This window comes from Rhinoderma darwinii, chromosome 7 (genome assembly GCF_050947455.1).
Source record: "Rhinoderma darwinii isolate aRhiDar2 chromosome 7, aRhiDar2.hap1, whole genome shotgun sequence".
Classification (NCBI taxonomy): Eukaryota; Metazoa; Chordata; class Amphibia; order Anura; family Rhinodermatidae; genus Rhinoderma; species Rhinoderma darwinii.
In genome coordinates, this window is record NC_134693.1 from 30489654 (window position 1) to 30515748 (window position 26095).

The 26095-nt window shown below is 42.1% G+C and overlaps 1 protein-coding gene across 4 annotated transcripts in view; it reads left to right on the forward strand.

The window, feature by feature from the left end:
* Positions 1 to 26095, forward strand: part of RASAL2 (RAS protein activator like 2) — a 280442-nt gene that overhangs the window by 8559 nt on the left and 245788 nt on the right. The gene's annotated exons all lie outside the window — the stretch shown is intronic.

A 26095-nucleotide genomic window follows, 5' to 3' on the forward strand; every position in this document is an offset into this window, starting at 1 on the left:
GTGATGCCGTTATCCTGAGCCGTCCATGGGGTCATTATAAGTCGTGAATGGGACTGTGCCACAAGCCATGCTGGGGATGAATGGGGCTCTTTATTTCAAGCTGGATTCTGCCGTGTGCATTCCTAAAGAGATGGCTGGAGAGGAGCGTGTGAGTGGATGTCTGAGGTGTGCAAATCTCCTTAGAGGTGAAATAATAAACATAAGATATTTCAGTTATGTGAGAGCTCTTCATAAGACTGGGCTGGAAGTTTTCAGGCTATGGACACCTTTGACATGGGAAAAAATATGTTTACATATATCAGTGGTCACGTGGAATTACAAAAAGTTGCATTAAGTTTAGAGCTGCAATCTCCATTCCTTCAATAATTTTCAGATCTTTTGATATTCAGTTTGCAACCTGCTTCTACATTCAGACTTTGTAATACTTGCTGGATGTGAGATCAGAGCTAGTGAAGGCAGCAGCATCCTGGACACACAGATGTATCATCACAGCTTCATCCCTGTACTGCTTCCTTCTTCTACAGCATAGGAGTGATCTCTTCTCCCATATGCTGACACATACTGATCCTGCCTGTGTTATCTCTCCCACGTTCAGATTCCGCCATGGGTTCTCGCCTCACTTTCTACACTGATGCTGCCTGTGTGATCTTTCCCCCTGCAGATACTACCATGGATTCTCTCCTTTTTTACCCTGCTACTGCCTGTGTGATCTCTCCACCTGCGGACTCTGAGAGATATCCTCTTTCTCTAATAAAGTTTACGCTTTGTGTACATCTTCCTCCCCTATATGCTGGTATCACTGAGAGGGGGAGAGCAGATTACATCCGCCCTGAGACAGTCGGCCATGAATAAGAGTTGCACAGACTTTACTGCAGCAAAGTGGTAGAAAATGTTTAATGAAGACTATTTAGTTGATGCAAATTTGCATTTAGGAAGCAAATAATCAGCAAAAAAAAAACAACCCATGAGTGCACCATTTTATATAGCCGTTAAGTCCTACTAAGGCTCCTCGTCCCTTCTCATATCAGTGACAGTTTTGCCTTGAGGTGAAGATCTTGATAATCTGAGACGGATGTGTTGCTAGGGACCCATAGAAAACTGTTGTTAGGCAGTTTATCCCTAGCAACAAGACTGCCAGACATGACCTAAACTGTCCTCTTTATAAAGTGTTGTAGTAGGGTTTGCACATTATTTGTAAATGCTCTATATAATGCTTATAATTGTCATATAGTTTTATATTTCAGCTCTATTTCTTTAGCATTAGTTTTGTCCCTTTCAGGAGTCAGGACCCTCCCTGTCATGTCCAACTGAGAGCAGATGTTGGCACGTTCCATGCCTTCTCCTTCCCAAACTATGCACCGTTTTTATAGGAAAAGTGTAAAGCTACAAGTGGATAAACCCTCTATTAATCAGAAGAAGACATAATAATCAAATCTAGTTTATTTAAAGTTAGCCGGAAGAATTGTCACGCAGGAGTCGTAGTGTAAATAATATCTCCAGGCTTCTTAAACAAATATCTTGAGATCCTTGTGTATCTTCTACTGAGCAGCTGCTGGTGACTTCACAGAGGTGAGAAAACAAACAAATAAAATACGGGAATTCTCCGTCCCAGTGACGTATATGTCTGGTGGAGCTTTCAGTGGATACACATGATGATCAGTTGCTACAACACAACTAGAAAGTACTGGTCCAAGTGATAGATCCATTCCTTTTGGCACATTTTGGAAAGGGATTGTCTCCAGACAGCAGTTATTTCTATGGTCATATTGTGTCAACACTAATATGGGGGCCTTTTTATTTATTTTTTGTGTAAAGTTTTTCCTGTTGCAAATACTTTTTAAAACAACAGCTCAAATGATTGTTGCACGTTGCCACATGTGAGACCCTGTACGGTGGCACAACGTGTGCCACATCATGGTGTTTCCATGAGGCACCGTATTCTCCCTGTGGGTGCAGTCACACATGGAGTTTGCTTTGCAGAATATTTTTCCCATATAATTACGTAGTAACGTTTTCCACTGTGGAAATGCGAGGCAGATACACCACTTGTCGCTGCACCCATGTCTTTCTGTATGAATCCATGAGAAAAAAGGAGGTGCACGAGGTACTATATGGCCCGTGGCAGGCTATAGGTCCCGTATAACTGATACGGGAATCTGCAACATGTCCATGCGCAGGATCTTTTGATGTTGGCACCTGCCTTAGGATAACATTCTGTGCAGTTTGTAACATATCTGCAGGTATTATGTTCTACGAGAAGAGATGCTGGGCAAGACTATCGTTTTTGGGTTGGACAGCTCTCTCTGTATCAGTGTGGATACAAAACCGCTATACTAAACTAAGAAGATGGGGATCCCAGTCTTCCGGGAGACAGCAGAATGTGTTAAGAATATTGCTCCCTCTTAGGCAGGCAGCCACCTCCGCAGAAAGTTGCCACCTGGGATTGACTGTAACTAATAGATGCACGTGCATTACTGCCGTCCAGGGCAGGACTTACTGTCTCTGGCCAAGTGATTGGCTGAACCCCTATTACATATACGCTGGATCCTGACCCCCCACCTTGCTGTATGTCGTGCATGTTTCTGTAATGCTGCAGCTGCCTGCCTGCTAAAGATCAATGTGCTCGACATGTGACTTACTCAGTTTCTTATTTTTTTTTCTTTATATATGATATCATGTCCTGCATGCAAAACTAATTAAGGTCTAGTTCACACTGAGTCTTTGAACACTGATGCGGAAACAGTGCCAAAAAATGGACGAAGTCGCCTCCTAGTTATTTCAAGTGGAGGTGGAGGCAGTTTTTTTTCCCCTACATGCTTTTTCTTCCTGCGGTTCCATCTTTGACCTCTTATTGAAATCAGTGGGAGACAGAGAAAGCGTTTTTCGCTGTTATTTTTTTGCCCGCTGTGCTCCATGGCTGCGGCATGGGTTCCGTTGGCCCTTTCCGTCTTGGGAACCCATGAACGGAATCCAAACTGAAACAAACACAAACCATAGGTTTCTGTTTCCATCACCATTGATTTCAAGGGTGACTGATTCGGTGCAAATGGTTTCCGTTTGTCACTGCTGTGTAAGGGTTCCGTTGTAATGAATGAATAGCGTAGTCGACTGCGGTATTGATTCTGGCAAAATAACGTAACCCTTACTCAACGGTGACAAACGGAAACCATTGGCACCGGATCCGTCACCATTGGAATAAATGGAGATGCTAAAGGAAACCTGTGGTTTCTATTTGTTTCAGTTTGGATTCCATTTATGCGTTCCCCTGATGGAAAATTCAGACGGAACGCATAAACGGAGTCCCGACGCAGATGTGAACGAAGCCCTTGATATTATTTGCAGACGCGAAGAGGTTATACATTTGTTTATTGAGGGTACGTTCGTTCGCACACACACACGCACTTTCTCCCTTTTTTCAGGTCTTACATTTTTTATTTTTTTTGGGAGGTATGAAATGGCCGTTGCCATTAGTAGTCATGACAAATAAGGTTGCCATGGTAACTGCAAATGACAGTAGAATAGAAAGTCGGCAGCAGTGTGGATTTTCTGCACATTGATTTGATTTTATAATTAAACATAAATTGGTTATTGATTTAAAAAAAATAATAATTCTGATTAAATGGCCAAAACATTTCTTATATGTCCAGCTGGACGTTCATTTTATAATCCGCGTTCTTCCGGAACCGTTCCAAACAAATGAAGAAGAAATAAAGTGTCGTGTTCTTGATGCAGGAACTGAGTCACTTTCTGTGACATTTAGAAAACAGGCAAATCTTCGCATTTTATACTATTTTAGTAAATTTTTCTGAAAATTTTGTATCAATATACTCTTAGATGTTGTATCCAAGTGACTTCCGTGCATAAATACACCGAGGCGACACGGTGATGTTTTGTTAGGTAGCCGCAATAGGCAAGATCTCTGTGTTTCGGGACATGGACTAGTTGCCATTATGTGTGGTGTTAGCGATGTTCGTTGGAAGGCGTTATCGGGCGAGCATATGGCCTGAAGACAGAGGAGAGAACCGAGCTACTGCCTATCGAAATCCTCATGCGTCTGATTTTTCCAGAGGAAATATCCGATTTAGATTTATATAAGATTCTGCGGTAGAAATACAATTCTGACCCTCAGATTTCTGCCACGGTTTTGCAGTACAAACAGCCGTGTTTCTGAACACACACTAGCCATTCAATGGGAATAATCTGCGTGGGGTTACCCGACGCCATTTTCGCTGCAGAATACGCAGTGGAAACTGTCAAGAAGTGATGTCACTTTTTTCTTTTCTTTTTTTAGCGAGGTGATTTGCAACTCCAGCCGCTAAAAATTCTACCCCGTATGAATAACGCGGCGGTTTCCCATTACAGACAATGGTAGGCTTTTTACAAGCAGAATTCACGCTGATTACAACATGGAAAATGGGTTGGAATCGGCGTGAAATTTCCGCCACGTGGACAAAGCTAATGAAAGGTGTATTTATGGTTTTAGCAAATAAAGCTTACTCCTTGTACAATGAAAAGTAATACCGTTTTGTAATATACTTTTCTATAGCCATTACTCTTGATTTTAAAGATCTCTGCTTGCATTCATTCAATAGAAACCTTTATTGTTTAGACTCTGTTCACATAAAAGCCACGACGCTGTTCTGTCCGTCGTATGGATCGCAACGGCACCTGATAGATAATGGGGTCCGTCGGGGTATTGTAGTTTCTTTGGTATTAGCAGCGAGACTAGTGCTACATGCTGCAATATTCTTGCTGTCGAATCTGACTACTGCCGACAGGCTCAGAGCGGCTGTGTCAACGTGGCTTTGGTTACAGGGGATAAAAATCAGTCCTGGTCACATGATGATGTCACGGTTGAAGGGATTATTACAAGACGCGGCTCTGATAATTGTACTGTAACGAGCCATGCACCTCTGTGTTCATCGCGTCACCAGGAGATATTTTTACCCTTTAAAAGTAAAGAAGCAAGCAGAGATCTTGAAAACTGTGATGAATTGCTACGGGCAGTATATTAGTAAATTGTATAACTTCACTATATATATGTATACGTTTTATTTGGTGTAATTTGAGGCAAACTACTGTAGCCTCTACACTCCTAGTCCAATCTCTAAGCTAAACTCCAAATTGTCATATTTACCAATATACTTTATGTTCACACACACATATATATATATATATATATATATATATATATATATATATATATATAATGTGTGTGTGTTTGTTTCTATCCACCCATGTATGCGTTAGTATAAAATATTCAGAATCTCTATCATTGGCGTATCTCATCTCTAGTTCTGTTGATCAGTTGGGTAGTATACAAGGACGTGTTGTCTTTTTATAGTGTGTTATGCCCTTTGGTGTTTAGATTGGCATAAAACCCCATGTATCAGCGATCTGCGGTGTTCTTATTACTTCAGCGTGCACAGGAACGTTCCCACAATTGTAGCCGTGTAATAGTTTCCAGCCAGCAGTGTGGGCAGCTTCCAAATGTCTTTGTCGAGTGTGAGGAGTGGGAGCTTTTTTTGCATTGAATTGGGAAGGTCATGCTTTGGCCCTTGTCAGCTCTTGCTGAGTCTTTATTTCCAAATCCTTGCCTTTTGCATCATTCTATGAAACCGCTATTGGCGCCCTTTGAATCAATGCTGCCTGCTGAAAGGCCTCCAAAGTAAAAATACATTTTTCCTTCTGCCATATCCTGTCTTCTATCAGAAGTTATTTTTGTCCCTGGTGGAATGTGAATCACACAACGTTCATGTCATGTGGCGAGTGTATAGGAAGGAATAAATGTCTGGCGTATATTAGAACTATATAAATGTAATTAGAAACATTGCGCGGGTGCGGATTTGGGAGATATTAAGCCTTTTTTTAAAGTAAATATTGTAACAAACGTAACTATTTTTGCTGTTTATTGCTAAACCTCCCTCTGTAGGAGACCTGTCCACCCTTTTCAGTAATGTTTGTACCTGCTCTTCTGTATAACCGGTGATGCCCACTCACTTCTGAATTTTTACTGTTCTAATCACACCCTGGTCACGCCCTCGCCCCTCTGTCACCGTCCCTCGCCCCTCTGTCACATCATCACTCGCCTCCCTATATAACGCAGTATCGGTTTCTGTCTCATGGCCATATCAATGGGTTTGTTCACCCCTTTGCTGGTTCCTGTGCCCTCGCCTTATTACCTTACTCTATTTAGGATTTCACGTCGCTGACCTGGATTGTTTGACCTTGCTGTTGTTCTTGAGCCCCTTACCTTGGATTGTGTTTGACCTTCCTGTATTGCCTGCTCCCCCGCCCTCTGCTTGCCAGTCTATTCTTTGGATCATCCTTTAGTAACTTGCTTTGGTATATCTTTGCCACATAGAAAGACTGCCTTGGAACACCGTGACTTGCCAGCTTCGTGCTGCAAAGTCCATATCTCCTCATGGACCTTCTTACCAGGGACCCACGGCGGTCCCTAGTGAATACCAGAAGTCCTCTCGGTCAGCCAGTCCTAACTCCAAGTATCATCTACAGGACTCACATTCTCATTAAAAAGATATTTTATTAGGGAATTATGAGCACTCCCCCCCCCCCCCCCCCCCCATGCATTGTAAGACCATAGTGTTTTTCTGGTCCACAAATTCCCAGACCGTGGTCCGTATTTTGAGGATGAAATGTCATCGGTAGTGCATCCTTGTGTCATCAGTAAAATGATTGCCCGGGAGCCTGGACCACAAAAAGATAGGACATGTCGTATAGCGGCCGCATTTTGCGGTCCAGGCTAGTTGAACTGAATATACACAGTCATTTTTTTTTGCAGGAGCTTTCAGGCAGATTTTGACCTGCCTGCAAATTATCGCGCCGGTTTTTGCCATGGAGTGCCACGGCCAAAATCACAGTGTAAAACGCTTTCTCTGCCTCCCATTGCTTTCAATGGGAAGTCAGAGGCAGAACTGCCGCGGGAAAAAAAAACGCTGTGGTTTCCGCGTCAAATATCATCGTAAAAAAAAACTGTGTGAACCAGGCCTAACACTCCAATACATCGTTGTCCAGTTGGTCCAGCTCTCCCCTCATACCTCTACCGCCTCTCCCCTCTGCCAATCCCTTTACTGGCTACTCATTGCCCAGCAAACAAGGACATACAAGGCTGTACGCAAGCTTTCCCCTCCCAACATCTCTGCCCTAATCTCCCAATATCTCGCCACACGTAATCTCTACTCCTCACATCATTGTCTCCCGTGAATCCCCAATACTCTGGAACTCGCTATCCCAGCAGATGGGACTCTCCCACCATCTAAACCTGAAAAGATTACACCTCCAATAGCCCTGCCACCGCTAACCAAATGTAGAAGCATCATCTACCATCACCTTACATAGTTACATAGTTAGTACGGTTGAATAGAGACACAAGTCCAACCAAGGGATGGGAAAAAGGGAAGGAAAAAGTTCTACACTTTGACATAGGGGCTGATATTTTTTAGTTCTAGGAAATTATCGAAGCCTTTTTTAAAGCCACCCACTGTCCCTGCTGTGACGGCTCCTGCGGTAGGCTATTCCATAAATTCACCGTTCTTACAGTAAAGAAGGTTTGTCGCCTCTGCAGGTTGAACCTTTTTTTCTCCAGACGGAGGGAGTGCCCCCTTTGTTTTTTGAGGGGGTTTTACGTGGAACAGGATTTCACCATATTTTTTGTATGCGCCATTCATATATTTATATAAGTTAATCATGTCCTCCCTTAGTCGTCTTTTTTCAAGGCTAAATAGGTTTAGTTCTTTTAATCTTTCCTCATAACTTAGATTCTCCATGCCCCTAATTAGCTTCGTTGCTCTTCTTTGTATTTTTTCTAACTCCAGGGCATCCTTTCTATGAACTGGAGCCCAGAACTCGACTGCATATTCTAGATGAGGCCTCACTAATGCTTTGTAAAGTGGTAATATTACATCCCTGTCCCGCGAGTCCATGCCTCTTTTAACCTTCTACTTCTTCCCCTTGTAGACTGTAAACCCTTGTGGGCAGGGCACTCTCTCTCCTCCTGTGCCAGTCTGTTACCCTATAAGCTCATGTTTATTGTACTTGTTTATAATTTTTCATGTTATGTATTTAATCCTCTTCTGTATTTCAAATATACAGCGCCCTGGAAGTTGCCGCTATAAAATAAATAATTGTCACATACCCACTTACATTGCCCGGTGAGTCAGTGGAGACCTCCGCCTGTTCCAATCACCAAATATATATAGTCTTGTCTTGCAGAAAAATAGAACGTTTTCTCCAGCTCACCAATCTTGGTGTTCCGATCCCAGGTATGCCCACAGATCCTCGAGGTGGCACGCGGTTAGATCATAATAGGAAGGAGGAAAAATTTTGATCCAGCGCGGAGTTTAAAAGTAAAATCTTCCACTTTATTGAAAAAAAACATTTAAAACTTACACAAGCACAGAGGGGTGGATGCACAGAGCCTACGCGTTTCAACCTGCAATTATTAAGACCAAGTGAATCGGTTGAAACGCGTAGGCTCTGTGCATCCACCCCTCTGTGCTTGTGTAAGTTTTAAATGTTTTTTTTCAATAAAGTGCAAGATTTTACTTTTAAACTCCGTGCTGGATCAAAATTTTTCCTCCTTCCTATCAGTCTTGTCTTGTGTAAGGGATTGACTTCTAAGGCCCTGTTCACACAGTTTTTTGCAGGCAGAAGTTTTCTGCCTGCATGTATTTCTTTGCGTTTTTTTCCCCCCACGTTTTTCACCTGCAGCCATTGAAGCTAATGCATTGACTGTGGGTTTTTTCTGCCTCCTATTGATTCAATCGGAGGTCAGAGGAGAAAACCGTGGCAAGAAATGACATGCTGTTGTTTTTTTTTTTTTTACCCGGAAGCAGCCAAAAGCCGCCCGGAATAAAACGCCTCTACCTCCCATCGAAATCAATGGGGGCGATTTCGGACATTTTTTGGTGCTGGTTCAGATGTGGTTTGCGCATCAAAATCCGCGCCAAACAACTCAGTGTGAACTGACCCTAACTGTATATATCTCTTGACAAGGCATCCATCAAAAGGAAAGATTTGGGATAGTATATTTGCTTCATTCTTGAAATCCATTTTTGGTTCTGGATTGGTGAAATTCAATTAATTCCAAACTCATTTAGTCCACAATTTTGGACCCGTGCCTGATGGCCATTACATTTCCCAACGGTCCAGCACTGAAACTGGGGTTTTTGATAGTTGGGCTTGGACTGCTGCCCTCTTACTTGCACATTTCGCTGCTTTGAGGATCTCTTTTGCGCTTGCTGTTTTAGGCAGTGCTGTTTTAGGACAGTGCAGATTTGTTGCATGTATTTTAAGCCAAGATCAGGAACGGAACCTAAACCGAAAAAAATTCTAAATGAAGGCCCTCTCCTCGATCCAATTCTGGTTTTGGCCTGAAATCTTCATGCAATATCTGCATCATCTCTGCACTGTGTGTACAATGTATTAGTCTATTGCTCCCACTAGGAACCAAAATGAACTTTCATCTGTTTCCCAGGCTGTAGACTTCTGAAAAGCACAATCTGCATTCAGATGACGGATATGCAGCCTAATATAGGAACGCATCTTCAGCTGTAAGGAGCAAAATGAAAACTATGTTGGAAAATTGTTTGAGCAGCATAATTTATTCTTATCTTGTAGTTTTACTAAATGTGAATTTCTGCTTTAGCGAACCCAGTAGACCACGCATAAGGAAACACATGATCTGAGACTGTAGGATCGGTAAAGAGAAAAATGAATGTAATGAATTACAATTTGATGCTCCGTCTTCTACTATAGTGTCCTTCAGATACATGCTTGAATGTTTCCTTATCTCTCATTAAAAAAAAGTGAGGATCCGTGCGCATGTGTGGTCGCCTCTCCACTTATTCTCCGTCTGGAAATAGTTACCCCTGTTCTTGATATAGATGTGCGGGTCTCAGAGCTGGCACCTGCATCTATCAGATCTTGATGGCATATCCAGTGGATATGCCATCAATATCTGAGATGGGAATACCCCTTTTAAAGGGGTTGGCAAGGATTAAAAAAAAAAAGGTCTGCTTTCTTCCAGAAACAGCGCCACTGCTGCCCACAGGATGTATTGTAGTATTGCAGCTCAGCCACATTCACTTCAAACTAGCTGAGCTACAGTACCGGACACAGCAACAACAAGCACAGTAGTATGGCAGGTGACTACTCCAGTCGTTCCCACTCCTGTGCATTGTCCTCCAGCTGCATGTTGATTATGTGCTACCAGGCCCTGAGGAAACAGCCATTTGTTCCAATGGGGCGAGGGTTAGGCCCTGTTCACACAGAGTTTTTTGACAAGTTTTTTGACGCGGAGACAGCGTCAGAAAACGCGCCAAAAAAAGGCCGAAAATGACTCCCATTGAAGTAAAATACGCTTGCGGTAAAGAGAAGCGACATGCCCTATCTTCGGGCGTTTACGCCTCTGACCTCCCATTGACATCAATGGGAGGCAGAGAAAGCGTATTTCGCTGCATTTTTGCCCGTGGCACTCAATGGGCGCGAGCGAAAAACGCGGCAACCGGCGTGCAGGCAGATGAAAATCTGCCTGCAAAAAACTCTGTGTGAACTCCGACTTCTTAGATAATAGATACATTTTTAATCAATATAATATTTTGAGATGGTTGTTTTGAAGAGGGAAAGGCTGACAGATGACTTTGCCTTCGTCACCAAATTTTTTTTCCTCACCCTATTTGACTCGCCCTATTATATTCTTTTATAAGACATTCTGCATATATTTTCAGTGAACACTAAACCAAGGAGCACTGTACATACTACAGATGAATAATTTCCATTAAATACAAACGTTACGCGCCTCAAGTCAGATAAAAGCGTTTGCTGATGGCTGTGCCTTCAGGAACCTGTTGAGAGGGCCACAAAAAGAACCCTTATAATAGTTCCTTTGAAACAGATTTGAAGCTATCCTTGAGCCAAAGCCGGCTTGAATGCTGACCAAAAAACAGGAAAAAGTCTAGGCCTTCGAGAAACGATTAGCATGTCAAAGCCGCTTCTTTTCCCAGCGTCTAATCAGGCTTTCTTCTTCATTGTGTATGGGAGGACGCTTTCACACAGAAGAGACATCTGTGCAATGCTTCAACCTTTTTTAGGGGAAGGAAAGATAGACAATACCTCCCAGGGTTAGGGATGTGGGCCATATCCTATAAACCCTTTTAAGCAACACATTCGGCCCTGGCGCACTGCTGCTCAGTGTTTTGTGGTCACCACAGGCAGCCAGATGGTTAACGATGCCGAGCCTTTAATAGTGAGACCCCACATACTGTCGAGAGGGTGACTGCAAGAATATTCCAAGGATACGCCGTAATCTCGCAGCTTGTCATATCACCTGATTCATAGAATTCTACTAATTGCCGCAGCATGTCATAAATGTGCCACACACCGAGAAAAACTGCGCCTAATGCAGAGTGGTGTTAAAAAGAATGATTTTGTGACGGCATACCATGAAAATAAACGATTGTTTTTTATTTTTTACATTTATGTAGATATTCTGACTTGTAATGGGAAATTAACAGCATTTTTGGAATTCTTATATGTGCTGTGCAGGAAGTTGTTGGTTCTTACAATGCTCTTTGATCTTTGGGAATGCCTTTTACTAAATGTTCCAGCAAAAATCCATGGCTGCCAGCGCAAGGACTTGAACTATGAATACTGTTTACAGGATCTACTGTCGACATCATAGGGCATGGGGTTCATCAGTAGTTGAAGTGTAATGTTTTTACTGGAAAATCAAAATTTCATATACCCCATATCATAGTTTGGATATTTCCAATTCTTTTCAGTTATTTATTGTATACTTGGGTGCACATATTGTCTAGTTATCCATTTATGGTAAGAAATTACTGCTGCCTCTAGACATTCGGTTACTCTTTGGCCATTTGTTATTTCTCCTAAGATAGTGCCTGCGTTGGACCTTCTGTTGGGCACTCCTTCCGCCTGCCTATGTTAAAATACACGTGCACATATTTACGGAAGGATCTTGTTGCAAGTGTTATGCTTTAGATTTGTAGCAATTGAAAGGCTGTTTTCACACCTGCGTGGCAAAAGCCCCGGTAAAATAGAGCGGCATTCAGTGCTATTTTGTCCATTAAAATGACGGACACCATGATGGATATCCGACAGAACCAATTAAAGTCAATGGATACTCTCCGTCGCCAATGGTGTCCGTCATGTGACGGATTTGGCATTTCCATTATTTTCTTTCTAGTCCTATGACGGAACAGTATAACGGAAATAATGTTGTAGAAGTAAACAAAGCCTAAAAAACAAAACAAAGGCGTTTAGGTGCTCTACAACCCCTCTGTTTTGTGATCAATGTCGTCAGAACATAGGTAACATTCCCTTATAATACATTTTGGAAATTTTTTGTAAATTCGTTTTCTCAACACCTTGGTCAGATAGTATTCCAGGAAGACCACAACATGCAAAACAGATAAAAACAAGGACATTTATACAAAAACACAGAAAAAGGCCATACTTACAAATGGACACAGCCAGGTCAGAAACGCTGATGAAGGCGAGTGAGCAGGTGCTTTAAATAATAATAGCCACTCCCACTAGTCTTGAGGGGAGTGGTGTGTGGTGCATGGGATGTGTAGTAAGAAATAATAAATGAATAGTGTATATGCAAGTGTAATAATGTAAGTGAAATATAGGGGGCAGTAATGAGTAAAGTGCCTAAAAAATAAATGAATAATGGGATGCAAGTGTGTGAAACATGGAGGGATAGTGTGTAAGTCATGAGGCGCAACGTGTGTAGCCAGGTAGAAGCCTATTTGTGATGCCTTGATAATTCATAGAGCGGGCTACCCTGCTTGCTATGCCAAACAACAACACACCATGCTCTCCCAGCATCAAAGACCCGGCTGTGTCCAAAAGAAGCGAATATAAGTAATAATGAAAAATACCTGGGGTATTAGTGATCATTTTGGCCAAAAGGACGCAAGCTCACAATCCACGACAAGGATCCCCAGACTTGCGAGTCCCTAAGACCACAACATGGTAGAAAAAGGAAGACAAATGTCTGTGTTTTCTTCGTCATCTGGAGAAGACTTGTTGAGCATGCTTAGTATTTTGACTGTGTGGAAGCTCCATGGTCTGAATGGTCCGAAATACCCCATGAACAGGTTTTTCCCACTCGTCTAAATTAGGGTCTACGCTGTGTATTTGGTGATGGGTTCTCCTGAGAATTTCCACTGATACAAAATATGAGGCTTTCAGCCATCTCTAGGAGAACCAATCTGAACTGGTTGGCCAGACGTAATTGACATTTGTGTTTGGTTTGCGTTTTATTTGTCTAGACATCATGTAGTCCTTTACATTATGCAGGCGCTAATGTTAGGAAGTGTTTGTGAGCGCACGGCTTCCATCACTCGGCTTTCACCAATCATTTATCCATTACGTTCTGAGCACTTTTTCAGTAATGTGAATAATGAGTCTAGTAGTCCCAGTTGTTCTCTTTTCTATTAGGTTGACAGTCTGTCATTGAGACCTGTAAGTGTTCCTCTGTTTGCCGTAGCTATGTACACATCTACAATTCACGTAGGTCATTCGCTCCTCTCCTTTCTTTTAAACTTTTTACTTATCTGCACATTGTAGAGGCAATTATCTTTCTTGCTAGACATTTTTGCAATAAACGTCTCGCGAGCGGGTGTAAAATGACCATCACCAAATTTTTGGGCCGATGGTCTTCTCTCTACGGTTGGCATCATACATATCATTTATCGGTTTGTACGTTTTTTTTTATGCCCTTTGTTACAGTAACATTTGTTGAGCAAAAGACTTGATGTATAGAGGAGTGCATAATCTGTAAACTTCAGCATTGCCTTGTGAATCACCACCTTTTATCACCATGACTTTTTTAGGTCCAAATTCTGTGCTTATTTTCTTAATATATCTTTATTGCAGTCAGAGCTCTATATCCCCAGGCTTGGTGCAAGTCCTAGCAACTATGATGCTAGGAGCCCGGCTCCCTGCAGTGTGTTCGCTCCGGGAAATGCGTCCGACACACGGACCGTATATCCCGGACCGAACACGCTCGTGTGAATTAGGCCTTAGGCTGATGATGGGCTCATAGGCGCTCTATGTGAGTCTGCCCACCCTAAGGACTCATTTAGACGAGCGTGTTCTGCATCTGTGTGCTGTCCTTTGAAATAACTGACAGCACACGGACCCATACAAGTTACTAGGGCTATTCAGACATGCGTGATTTGTCCGTTGCGTGAAACTCCCCGCGTGTCCTATATTGGTCAGTTTTTGCGGACCTTGTGGCCTATTGATGTCTATTGGTACGTGAAAAACACGGACAGCACACGGACGACATCTGTGTGCTGTCTGTGTTTCACACATCAGTTACTAAAGAAATGCAGAGAAATTTTAAAAAAAATGCTTGCAGAGGATAATCACGGACGTGAAAAACGGATGCCACACGCAAAGCAGACGGATGCCACACGCAAAGCAGACAGATGCCACACTGACATGAAATGCAGGAGATACGGTCCGTTTTTTGCGCACCCAAATCTGACAGGGTTGTGTGAATGTAGCCTTAGGTGGAGAGTTAATCACACTCGAAGGTGCAGAGAGCTCGGCTAAGTGTTACTGCCCAGTCATTTCAGCTATGTGGGGTCTCCGCACCCAGTCCCCACTGATCAAATCTCCTGATATGTCTCTCTGACATATATCAAGATTTTTGCGACAGTACAGGTATTCTTCAACATTAAACTCGGTGTGAACTGACCCTAAGAAGTCAAAAGTTTTAACTTACTAGGTACAGTGATAATTCCATATTTTGTAGTCTTGATTAATCTGCGTAGAGATCAGAAAGAACAGGCGATCATGTGGACAATCTCATTCATGTTACATCTATCCATCTAAAAACGGCAAGTAGCCGGCTGAAGAGAATGCGCTCGCTGTGTGCTCTGTAGGAATAATTGGGCGCTGATAAGGCATTTCCACTTGTTAGATCATCAGCATGAAAACATTGCTTTTGGCTTAGAATGAGATGATGTGGCAGTCTTAGGAGATGATCTGTTGCTTCTGCTTCTCCTTAACCAGTAGCTTCTCATCACTGTCATTTAATAAGACCTGCAAAGAAATGAACCGTGAATCGATTCTGTCATGAAGATCTTTGTGGGAGAAATCCTCTAGGGTCACTTGTATGTTCTTCCACCGAGACTCCAAGTCTTTATCCGCTGTGCAGGTCATGTTTTATGAAGAATGAATGTATGGATGCTGACCTATGGGAGGGCTGGAAGGAACGCTTCCTGAAAGCTCAGGGTTTCGGAGATATTTAGGAGTCTTGTGTAGTTGATGTTTCCATATGTTAATGTACATAGAAATAGTAATCTTTCTGGCTTCCTTGAAGGTGGTACAGTAAGTGAAGCTGTAACTGAGACACAGTACAAATTACCAGAATAGGTGGTTGTCCATTAGAAAAAAAAATATTTCTGAAACCGCGCCACACTCTTGTCCATGGGTTATGCCTGGTATTGCAGCTAGTCCACATTCATTGTCTGCTTAGCGCAGAAGGTGTTGGTATGTAGTCGCTTGCCAAAAGTTCCAAGCACTAGAATTTGTTCATCATTTTTGAGAAAGGGGGTGCCCTGTTCAGGACCCTCCTCTATTAGTCACAGCAGAGGACGGCTATGTTTTTAAGGGCACAAAATGTCAGTGCATTACACTGACAGCCCATTGATTTCAGCTAATCACTGGGGGTCCCAGCAGCAGGACACCCTGTGATCAGTTTATCATCAAAGGACCAATCTAACAAAAAGAGATGGTCAATGGGAAGTGCACTTTATAGAACATTATGACTTCATTCCCCCTCTGAGGTCCATGAATAGCTGCAGCAAACTAAACCTTGTCCATCACATTGAAATCCTCATGTAGTGCAACTTTATGCAATACAAAGCGGCATGTCACATCCCATTACACAAGAGTTTTTATAATACTGGAGTTGTGTAGTAGCGCTATGTAAACAGATTGGGACGGACAGTGTCCTTTACTTTCCAGCCTCACTAATTTGTAATATTATGGCACCGCTCCTCATTAGATAGTACGCTCAGCTGTTTATCAGAAATCTCTATCCTATCCTAAAAGTGATGGGAACAGACTGGAACAGCTGCAATGTCAACCTGTCATCAACCAGTCGACTGCGCTATTGATTCCTTCAAAAAAAACGGTAACCTGACGGAATGGTGACAAACGGAAACCATTAGCAAGGTTTCTGTCACCATTGAGATCAATGGTGATGCAAACGGAAGCTAAGGTTTCCGTTTGCCTTTTCCGCTGAGGGGTTCACCCAACGGAAAGCTCCGACAGAACCCCTCAACAGAAAGACAACGCTGATGAAAACAAGCCCTTAACAGGTGGGCTGTCCTGCAGGGGAAGGAAATGATAGACACACACTTGTATTTGCACCCTGTGTCCTCCTGGCCTATAAAAGCCTATAAAGTGGTAGCTAGAAGTGTTGTGTTTCTTTTTTATGCCTAGGCTAATGACACACATAGATGCCTACATATTAAAAATTATCCACTCGTAGTAGTAAAATACAGAATAAGAATAGTATTCAAGAATGTGATTGAGGGCTTATTCAGACGAACGTTTAATACGTCCGTGCAACGCGCGTGATCTTCACGCGCCTCGCACGGACCTATGTTAGTCAATTGGGCCGTTCAGACTGTCCGTGATTTTCACGCATCACGCACCCATTGAAGTCAATGGGTGCGTGAAAACCGGACGCACTTCCGTGTGCCGCGAGCTACAGTAGTCAAAACCTATGAATGAAAACAGAAAAGCACCACGTGCTTTTCTCTTTACAAACAGAGTGTCATAATGATGGCGGCTGCGCGAAAATCACACAGCCACGCATCATATGCTGCGGACACGCGGAGCGGTTATGGACCTTTTGCCCGCGCAAAACGCCGCGTTTTTTGTGTGCGCAAAACGCACACGCTTGTGTGAATCCGGCCTGATGCAACTGTGATACTAGGCTTCAGGTTGCACAAGAGTCGCAGTGAATGGAGACCACGCCAGTCCTACAGCGTTCTACGTTTATTTCTAATACCATGAGAAAAGGCACAAATCACTTGATATATGGCTCATAACCCGTCATGGTCTTAAAGAAGCACTCCAGCTTTTATTTCTTCTATCACTAGATGCCTATCCCCTTCCCCAATATATACTCTGCGAGTATTACCTGATTTAGTTATTCCTTTCTATCTGAATTATTCTTTTAGTTGGGTCATGTGACCTTGCTCTCACCTGATAATTTAATTAACTGCTGTCGATTTTGAGAGTCAGCCTCCTCACTTCCTGACTTATGGACTGTACCAAACTGGTTCCCCACAGAGGGGGATACAGAAACTTATGTAACCAACTACTGATGAGCAGACACATGACTGTCATACAGTTATAAGTAAGGAGACTAAACTGCAAGCTCCTTCATTATAACTGTATGATAGCCCTACGTCTCTCTCTGTTTCTGGATCTCCTCTGTGGAGAATCTGTTTGGTACAGTCCATAAATCAGGAAGTGAAGAGGCTGACTCTTATCTACATTAACTGCTGTAGATTTTTTTTATCAAATTTTTTTTAATTAAATGTGAAAGTTGTATATAAACATAACAAGTAGCCTCCAACATGAGGCATTGGTACATGAAAACATTATTCACATAATATATAGATGAGGGAAAAAAACCGGAACATCAAATAAACATCTGCAGATACAAACAATCATGGAAGTAATACAAAAAAATCCTATATTGTAGCATACATAGATAATACTATTCAAGTGCATTGCATAATATTCAACATCAACTGCTTAAGATATCTAGAAATCTCTATAATAATGAGGGAGAGAAAAGGAGATTAGGGAGCAGGAACAGTCTCCAGGAATATTGATCAATCTTTCCAATACATAGGATGCATTCATTTGAGAAGTTTGTTAATAGAACTGCTGTAGATTTTATCAGGTCAGAGTGAGGCAGAGGCGTAGCTAGGTTCTCCTGCATCCGGGGCAAAGATTCAGATTGGCGCCCCCCCCCCCCAACTTATTTCCCGACATCTCCTTCCCTCTCGCCATGTTTGCTTTCTCTACCAATCAATGAGGTGTAATTGTTTTTTTAATGTAACTCGAGTATAAAAGAATTTCTACATTTTACAAGCGATATAGTTCTATAATGTAATTAACATAAAAATAAATTAAAAGAAAATAAATTAAAGAGGCCACACAGCCCCCTGTAGATAGCGCCACACACAGCCCCTCTCTTGTAGATAGTGCCACACACAGCCCGCTGCCCCTTTGTAAATAGCGCCACACTCCCCCCCCCCCCCCCTTGTAAATAGCACCACACTCCCCCCCCCCCCCCTTGTACTTAGCACCACACTGTGAACAGACCGGTGAGTGGTAGCCTACCGCTACCACTCTCCGCTCTGCCTGGTGTGACTTACCGGAGGAGCCGAGGAGGTCATGCGGCGCAGGCAGCGGCGGAGTTCCTTCTGACTAGGGTCGGTGACAGCCAGGGCTGGCCTTAGCTTGGATGGCGCCCTGTGCGGGACTCTCTATTGCCGCCCCCTACACAAACCAAAAATTAACCACATATATAGACACGCTGGAACATATATACTGTACATACATAAAGACACAGATATTTAAACATGCAGGCAAATATACATACACACATTCTGGAATACATACATACAGGTAAATATATAGACGTACAGACACATATACACACACACACCGGCAGATAAATACACAGACAGGGACATATACAAATACATAAAAGGCACAAATATACAAGCACAAAGACACATTCACAAACAGACCTATATATACACGCACACAGGAACATATGTACACAGCACAGATAATGTAGTAGATGTTACCTGCAGTCCTATGTAACACCCCAGATAACACACAGTGATAACTCGGAGTACAGATAATGTAGTAGTTATACCTGCAGTCCTATGTAACACCACGGATAACAGTGATAACTCTCTGAATACAGATGGTAGTGTTACCTGCAGTCCTATGTAACACCACAAATGACATAGTGATAACTCTCGGAGTACAGATAATGTAGTAGATGTAAGAGACAAACACATGCAGAGACACAGACAGACAGACACACACACACACACACACACACACACACACACACACACACTGTAACATATACACATACTAAGACAGAGACACACTGTATTCACACTACACACATATACACAGACACTCACCATGTCTCCTTGCTGACAGGTCAGGACGGGCTGTGGGCGGAGCTTCCTCTTCTGCTCATCGGCTGTGTGTAGCAGCAGAGCACAGAGTAGAAGCAGATGCTGGAAGGCTGCAGCACGGGAGTGGACCTGTCCCTTGACCTGAGTCATCTGACCTCATGTCACTGATGTGAGGTCAGGTGACAGGTCAGGTGTAAACATACGGGGCGCCTATCAGCAGCGATCAGCTGCTCTTTGGCGCCCCCCCCTTCCCTTGCGCCCGGGGCACATGCCCCGCCTGCCCCCCCCCTAGCTATGCCCCTGGAGTGAGGTCACATGATCGAACTAAGAGAAGAATTCAGATAGAAAGGAATAACGAAGGTAATACTCGCAAAGTATAAATATTCGGGGGATGGGCACCTAATGATAGAAAAATACAGAGTTTTTCTTTATTTGGAAATATCCAGGAATTTGTAGCATTTTTATAGCTAACAGCCTACACACCTATGCACCATTTGGAATATCTTTTTGCATTTTTGTTTTGGGCATGTTGGATACAAGATGCATAACTATTCTACTTATACCCAGATTGCTTCTGATTCAGGATTTTAGTAACCGGCTTGGCAGCCCTGCGTGAAGGTCTTTAATCTTGTAGAATTAATCTCTTGCTTGCAGGGTGGAGGGGGGAGGCAGCAGTGGAGGTAAAGTACCGAAAAGAAAGTGGTATCACCAAACAATGACATCCTACAAAGGAAGTCCCACTCCCTTCTATGCTTCAGTTTTCCATGTTTGCCGACTCTGTCCTCTGGGGAGATGGCTGCATGCTATCAACACTGCCCTTGAAGTAGATGAACGTGACCTCTTTGCATTGCTGTATCTCTTCTTTTTAACCTTGGAAGAAGTCGCCTTTCTTAAAACTTGGGATATCTACTGAAACTAAAGCAATGGCTTAAATTTTCTAGTAAAATGGCATGCTCCCTAGTCTATATGATTTTTAAACATTTTTGAATACATTTTGAACGCTTTTATTATTTCAACTTTTTTATGTATGTTTCATGTTGGTTTTTATTCCCCGTGGCAACAATAGTTATAATATCCGGGGGACTGTCGCATTCCTCTGACCCTACATGTTCATATCACCGTGATCCTACAGCCAGAGAGGACTATTTTAGGGAAATCAATGTTTAATTGCCTTATGTGTAACTCCAAAGGTCACTTCAAATAGAAATATAAAATGTTCTTCATTGGTTGATCTCAATCCGTAATTATACAGTCAGTCATTTATATCAATGTTTGGGATGTGTTGGCTGAAGGCCATTTAATCGAGTTAGCAGTCATGTCAATGGTTCAATGGACATCTGAATGGGAGTGAGATCATGGGGCTGAAAATTGGATGACTGTCAGGGTGTAGATGATCTCCTCATTCAGTGGTAATGCTGAGCTACCCAGTCTAGGAACATCGCGCTCGTAGATTGGCCTAGGACTGCCCATGTTTATGTAGCTTTAGAGGAAACTTTATTGTGCACGTTTTTTTTTGTGTATGTGAATCTTGTATTCTTTCAATTGAAAATGTCACCAGACGGTCAAGGACATCAAGGTGTCTGCTTCTGCGTACGCCTGTGATCCCTCAATTCCAAGAGCCTTCACCAGATGTGGTATATGTTTTAGCTAATGGAGGGGAATGCATGCGTTTTAATTGAATTTTAGGATCCATAATATGATTCAGTTAAAGGGGCTGTCTTATCTCGACATCCTATTTTTGTCTGCCCCATTAGGGCATGTGGACATCATGGAGAGGGGTCCATAGAGCAAATCTTGCTTTGGCGGTCCTGACCCGTCTATGTGTTATTTGGATGGTCATTCATTTGACAGGATCAGCCACTACACAGGAAATTTATGGATGGCTACAGATGATCGTTGGTAGTTTATGAAGCTGCACCCAACTCTAAAAAAAAAAAAAAAGAGTTGTCTGTTGAGACATCCCCTTTAATGTATATATTTAAATAATTCATGACAGTAACGGCAGGCCTCAGTCAAAACTGGCAGGTGAATTCATGGCAATTAAAATTTTGCGTAACACTATATTAATAACTGAAAGCTTTCAATCCTACTCTCGGCCATGACCAATTTATAGAAAAATATCCCCTTAAAGACATGGTATCTCCCTGGCTTTTTGCTTGGCTAGTCAATAATATATCTATATATTTTTGGGGAAATATTTTGTAATTGGTCTATGTTAAATGTCTGCATATCTATGTCCTTAGGGTAATGCTACATGTGGGCACTTAAGAGCTGTCATTGTTCTTGACCCTTATAAAGAGTTCCTCTAATTCTATTCAATATGTCCTGGAAACATCTTATTGTCTTTCTCAATCAATATCAATGTGTGTGTTGTCAGCGGTGCTTAGGGTCCTTCAGGGCTCAATTCCTGGACAAACCATTTAGAATGGATAAAGTCTGCCCCCTTAATTGGGTTTACAAAATGAGAGAAAGTATTTATAGAAGCAATGCAGATACAGTGGAGGGTAAAGTGCAGGAACGCTTTGGGCTCTGCAGACCTATTAACCACTAACGGGGTTAAGTTGGAAACACTATGCGCTTGTTGTTGTCTTCTAGACTCTAGATGGAAACTACTGGTACACAATGGTGACGTCACCACCCCATCTATCCTGAATTTTAAGTGCGTAGAGAAGTTTTTAATGTACTTTCAAAGCAAAACTGCAGTTTGACCTCTTAGTTTTACCTGTTCACAACCTTAACGTGACACTGTACAGAAGTCCCTCTAAAATCTTCACCCATGGCAGCAGTGCAGTCAGCCGAAGTCCCTCCCGAAGAACTTCTAGTTTGTGACAATATTACTTTAAAAAGATTTTCTGTTTTAGAAAACACATTTACAAATAAGAAAGTTTTGGGTTAATAGATGGGGTTAACCCATCCAGAACTTTCATCAAGTAGCCAGAGGGGAGAGCGGCTACAAAGAACTTTACTGTCCCAGGAGGATGCAGCACATCAGTGCAATACACACGTACATCCCACTCAATTCTAAGGGAAGTGTGTAATGCTTCATTTCTCCTGTGGTGGCGCTACAGGGAAATTGAGCACTTGCTGCCAAGATCCCCCAGAGATTACAGCTGATTGCCTGGGGTCCCAAAAACTCCTGTGAGAGATCTTTGTGTCTCTATTGTGGGACTTTATTGACGTACAATATTAAAACAAATAATTCTGCTGTGTATAAAAGGGATTGAACTTTGTTGATCCTATAGATCCCTTCTGGCAGTCCCATTATTACATCTTCTGATCTCTGACCTTGTCATCTTTTGAACGTTATGTATCTATAGTGAAGATGCCCTTGGCTTTTTGGAAACCTTATGTGCTATCACACTAGTACTATGCATTTTAATATATTACTATATATGATCATTCACTGTTCTGCTCTAGAAATCTTCCGTATTCTTACAATATTTGGCAGCGTAGCATTAGATTAGTCAGCGGTTTACTCCATCTGGTTATTGCTCTTGTTTGTATATACGGCAGGTCAGCCGTTGTTTTCATGCCCTAGGTTATCCAAGTCGGTGAATAAATTACTACGGTCTGTTCCCAAGTTTACGTTGTTCTTGTGTGAACCACGTTGTATGCACCATTCACCGACAACACCGGCTGACCCTAGATAACTGTGCATGTATGTCTTTCTATAGAGGGGACTTGAAAGTGCAGCCTTTTATAGTTGTAATGTTATGCCCTGTTCACATCGTGATGTACGTTTAACGTGCATGCCTAAAAGTCTCACAGCGTACCCGCTAAACGCGGCCATAGAGCTCCATTAGCTCGACGGATCCAAAAAGAGTTACCTTTTTCAGGTATGGTGTAGCGTAGTAGATGACACTATTTTATACAACGGTATCATGCAAAAAAATATATTTTAATTTTTTTTCAACATGGGAGCCTACGGGTGACGGATTTTACTTCATGGCATACTACGTGGCATCAAAGGCGTCTGTTATATGTCATGAGCTTTTCATGAGGTATGTGTTAATCGAATGCCATAATAGCCTATGGGTGACAGATGGCTAATAGTGGCATCTGTGAATAGCATCCATTTATACGTCCTGAAAAGACCATTAGACTTATAATGGACACTTACGTTCAGCGTATCACATTTCACATTTTTGCCGTTTTCTCCCTTTGAGATCCCATGTCTTTGTCGACGATTTACAGTGAGCAAGTAGAAATGAAGGGGGAGCAACGCTTGTAGGAGCGCTGCACCCCCTTCAAAACAGCTGATCGGAGGGGGTCCCGAGAGTCAGTGCCCAGACCGATCAGCTATTGATGGCTTATCCTGAGGATAGGCCATCAATGTTTAGGCAATGGAAAACCCCTTTAAGGAGTTGTCTGGTTTAGAAAACCCATATTTAAATATCCTGTTAGGGAATTCTGAGGGACTAGAGGGGGGTGTCCCTCATTTGGGACCTTCTTCATCTAGTCATAGAGCAGCTATAAGAGTCTATGAAGGATCCTGTCTATCCATCCATTGATTTCGTGATGTAATTTTACTGACCAGTTTCTATCAGTAAAAATGGTGCAATAGAGTGATGTGCATCAAATTAATAAATCCGCTCATGGATGTATATGAACACTGTCCTCTATAAAAGCCGTCTACAGTTCACGACTAGGGACTGGAAAGCCCCTTTAAAGATTCATCTATACATTTAATGTGGCCAATAGCCAGACATTTAATTTAGGATAATTACATTTCTTATTTTTAAGAATGTTTTTGCTACTGGCCGGTCGTGTTTTGAGCTTCTTACGTCTTTTGGCAGAAGACCATGCTAATCCAGTGCTACATACTATAACGGCTGTAGCTAGAAGAAGATTGCAGCTGCCAAATGTTATTGACTTTACTACGTCAGAGATTTAGAGCATTCAAAAAAGATTTTGCTGTGTCTATAAAGGCCCATTATGGTCTGTCTTCCATTTGGCAGCGTAGGCCTTCTTTCTTATCTGTAAAGTTGAGTGATTTATTGCTTTGGCTTACCTATCAATATACAAAATAAAGCTATTTTTATTCTTTTGATTGTTCTTGTGTTTTCTTTTGTTTTCCTCTCAATCATTTTTTATGTTGCAAAGGATGTTATTGGTACAAAAGCTTTCCCTGGAAATCCAATTTAATTATAGGCATGTCCTTTTGACCCTCTCACCCCATCTATTTCTATTTTGCTCAGATGTGTTTAGGGTTGACTCGCTTAGTAGTGCCTTTGCACGCACAATGACCTTGTCCACCTTCATATAGGCTATCATTGTAACAGAAGGCTCTTCCTGATGTATTGGAGTATGCAGTCATGGTCAAAGAGGCAATACATCAAATGCACAAAATCAGTAGCTAACATCTCTATTGTGCACTCACACTAGATGTAGACGAGTGTTAATCACAGGACATGTAAGTGCCACTAGATGGTACAACGTGGTCTCCGAACAGCGTGGTTTGTGCTAAAGAGCTTATTTCAACTAATAGGGCGATTTTGGATCTGCAGGGAAATAATGTTATACCATTAGGGAAGATTAGGATGAGAAGGGCTAAGAGAAAGGCAATACAAAAGGAAGGAAAATTATAAAGGGAGCCTCTCTTTTGTATCAACGCCCATGTTTGGCTCAAAAAATTGCAAGTATTAATCCAGTTTTAAGGCCCTTTTTACATGGGGCAATGATCAGGCAAACGAGCATTCATATGAACGCTCGTTCCCGATCATTTCCCTGTGTAAACGGCAACGATCAGCCGATGAACGACCAAATGTTCGTCAATCAACTGAGTGTATCGCTTATACAGCACAAAATATTATCGTTGTCGGCAGCACATCTCCCTGTGTAAACAGATGTTCTGCCAACACGATGGAAATGCATGGGGACCAGCAATCGTAGTAACAATCGCTCGTCCCCATAAGTTACTGATAGCTCTTGGGAAAAGGTGCAAATCAGCAACGATCATCGAGCGGTCTCGTTGATCGGTGCTTGTTTTTACGGCCCGAATTGGCCGGTGTAAAAGGACCCTTAGGCCAGGATCACACACACATTTTTTATACTGTTTTTGGGTCTGTATTTTTGAGCCAAATACAGAACTCTACACAAAAGAGAGAACATTTTCTTCCTTTTGGATCCACTTCTGACTTTGGCTCGAAAAACTAAGCGAAAAACAGCATCAAAACTGTGTGTGTGATCCTGGCCTTAGGGGAAGGAGGAAAATTAGATCTCGTTTGTAACGGGCACATTTTTCTTGGAAATTTTGGTTGCTTTATGCAATCACCCAACAGAATGAAATTGCGTTAAATCATAAATATCCGCTCATTTGTTACTCTAGTATCTAGCATTGTAGTAGTTCCTGCTCTTTGCCTAAAAATAGTGTTAGACTTGTTGGGCACATCATAGAAATAAGCAGTTGGTAAAATTGAATATTCTACCTTGATTGATTTGAGCACATTATATATCCGGAGTATTTTTTTGTATATTTCTTATCATTTTATGGATTTTGTTATTTGTGTAGTATTGATCTGACGCTTCCTTTTTAAGAAGTAGGTCACCCCCTTTCTATGTCATCCGGTGAGAGCTGACAATTTACTAATTGCTATGAGTAATTGGTATTGCATAAAGCTGTAGGCACATTTGTCATCCACTGTTTGTTACATGTTAATATGACTTAGGGGTCTTAATATGACTTTTTTGTGTGGTTTTTTTAAAACGTGAACCTAAAACGAACGCCACAATTATTGACGCTATTACCTTAATAAGAAATGCAATTTCTTTTCAATAGATGTACAATATTTTATAATTATATCTAAACTACAAGTTGGTAATTTACAACAATTTTTGCTGCT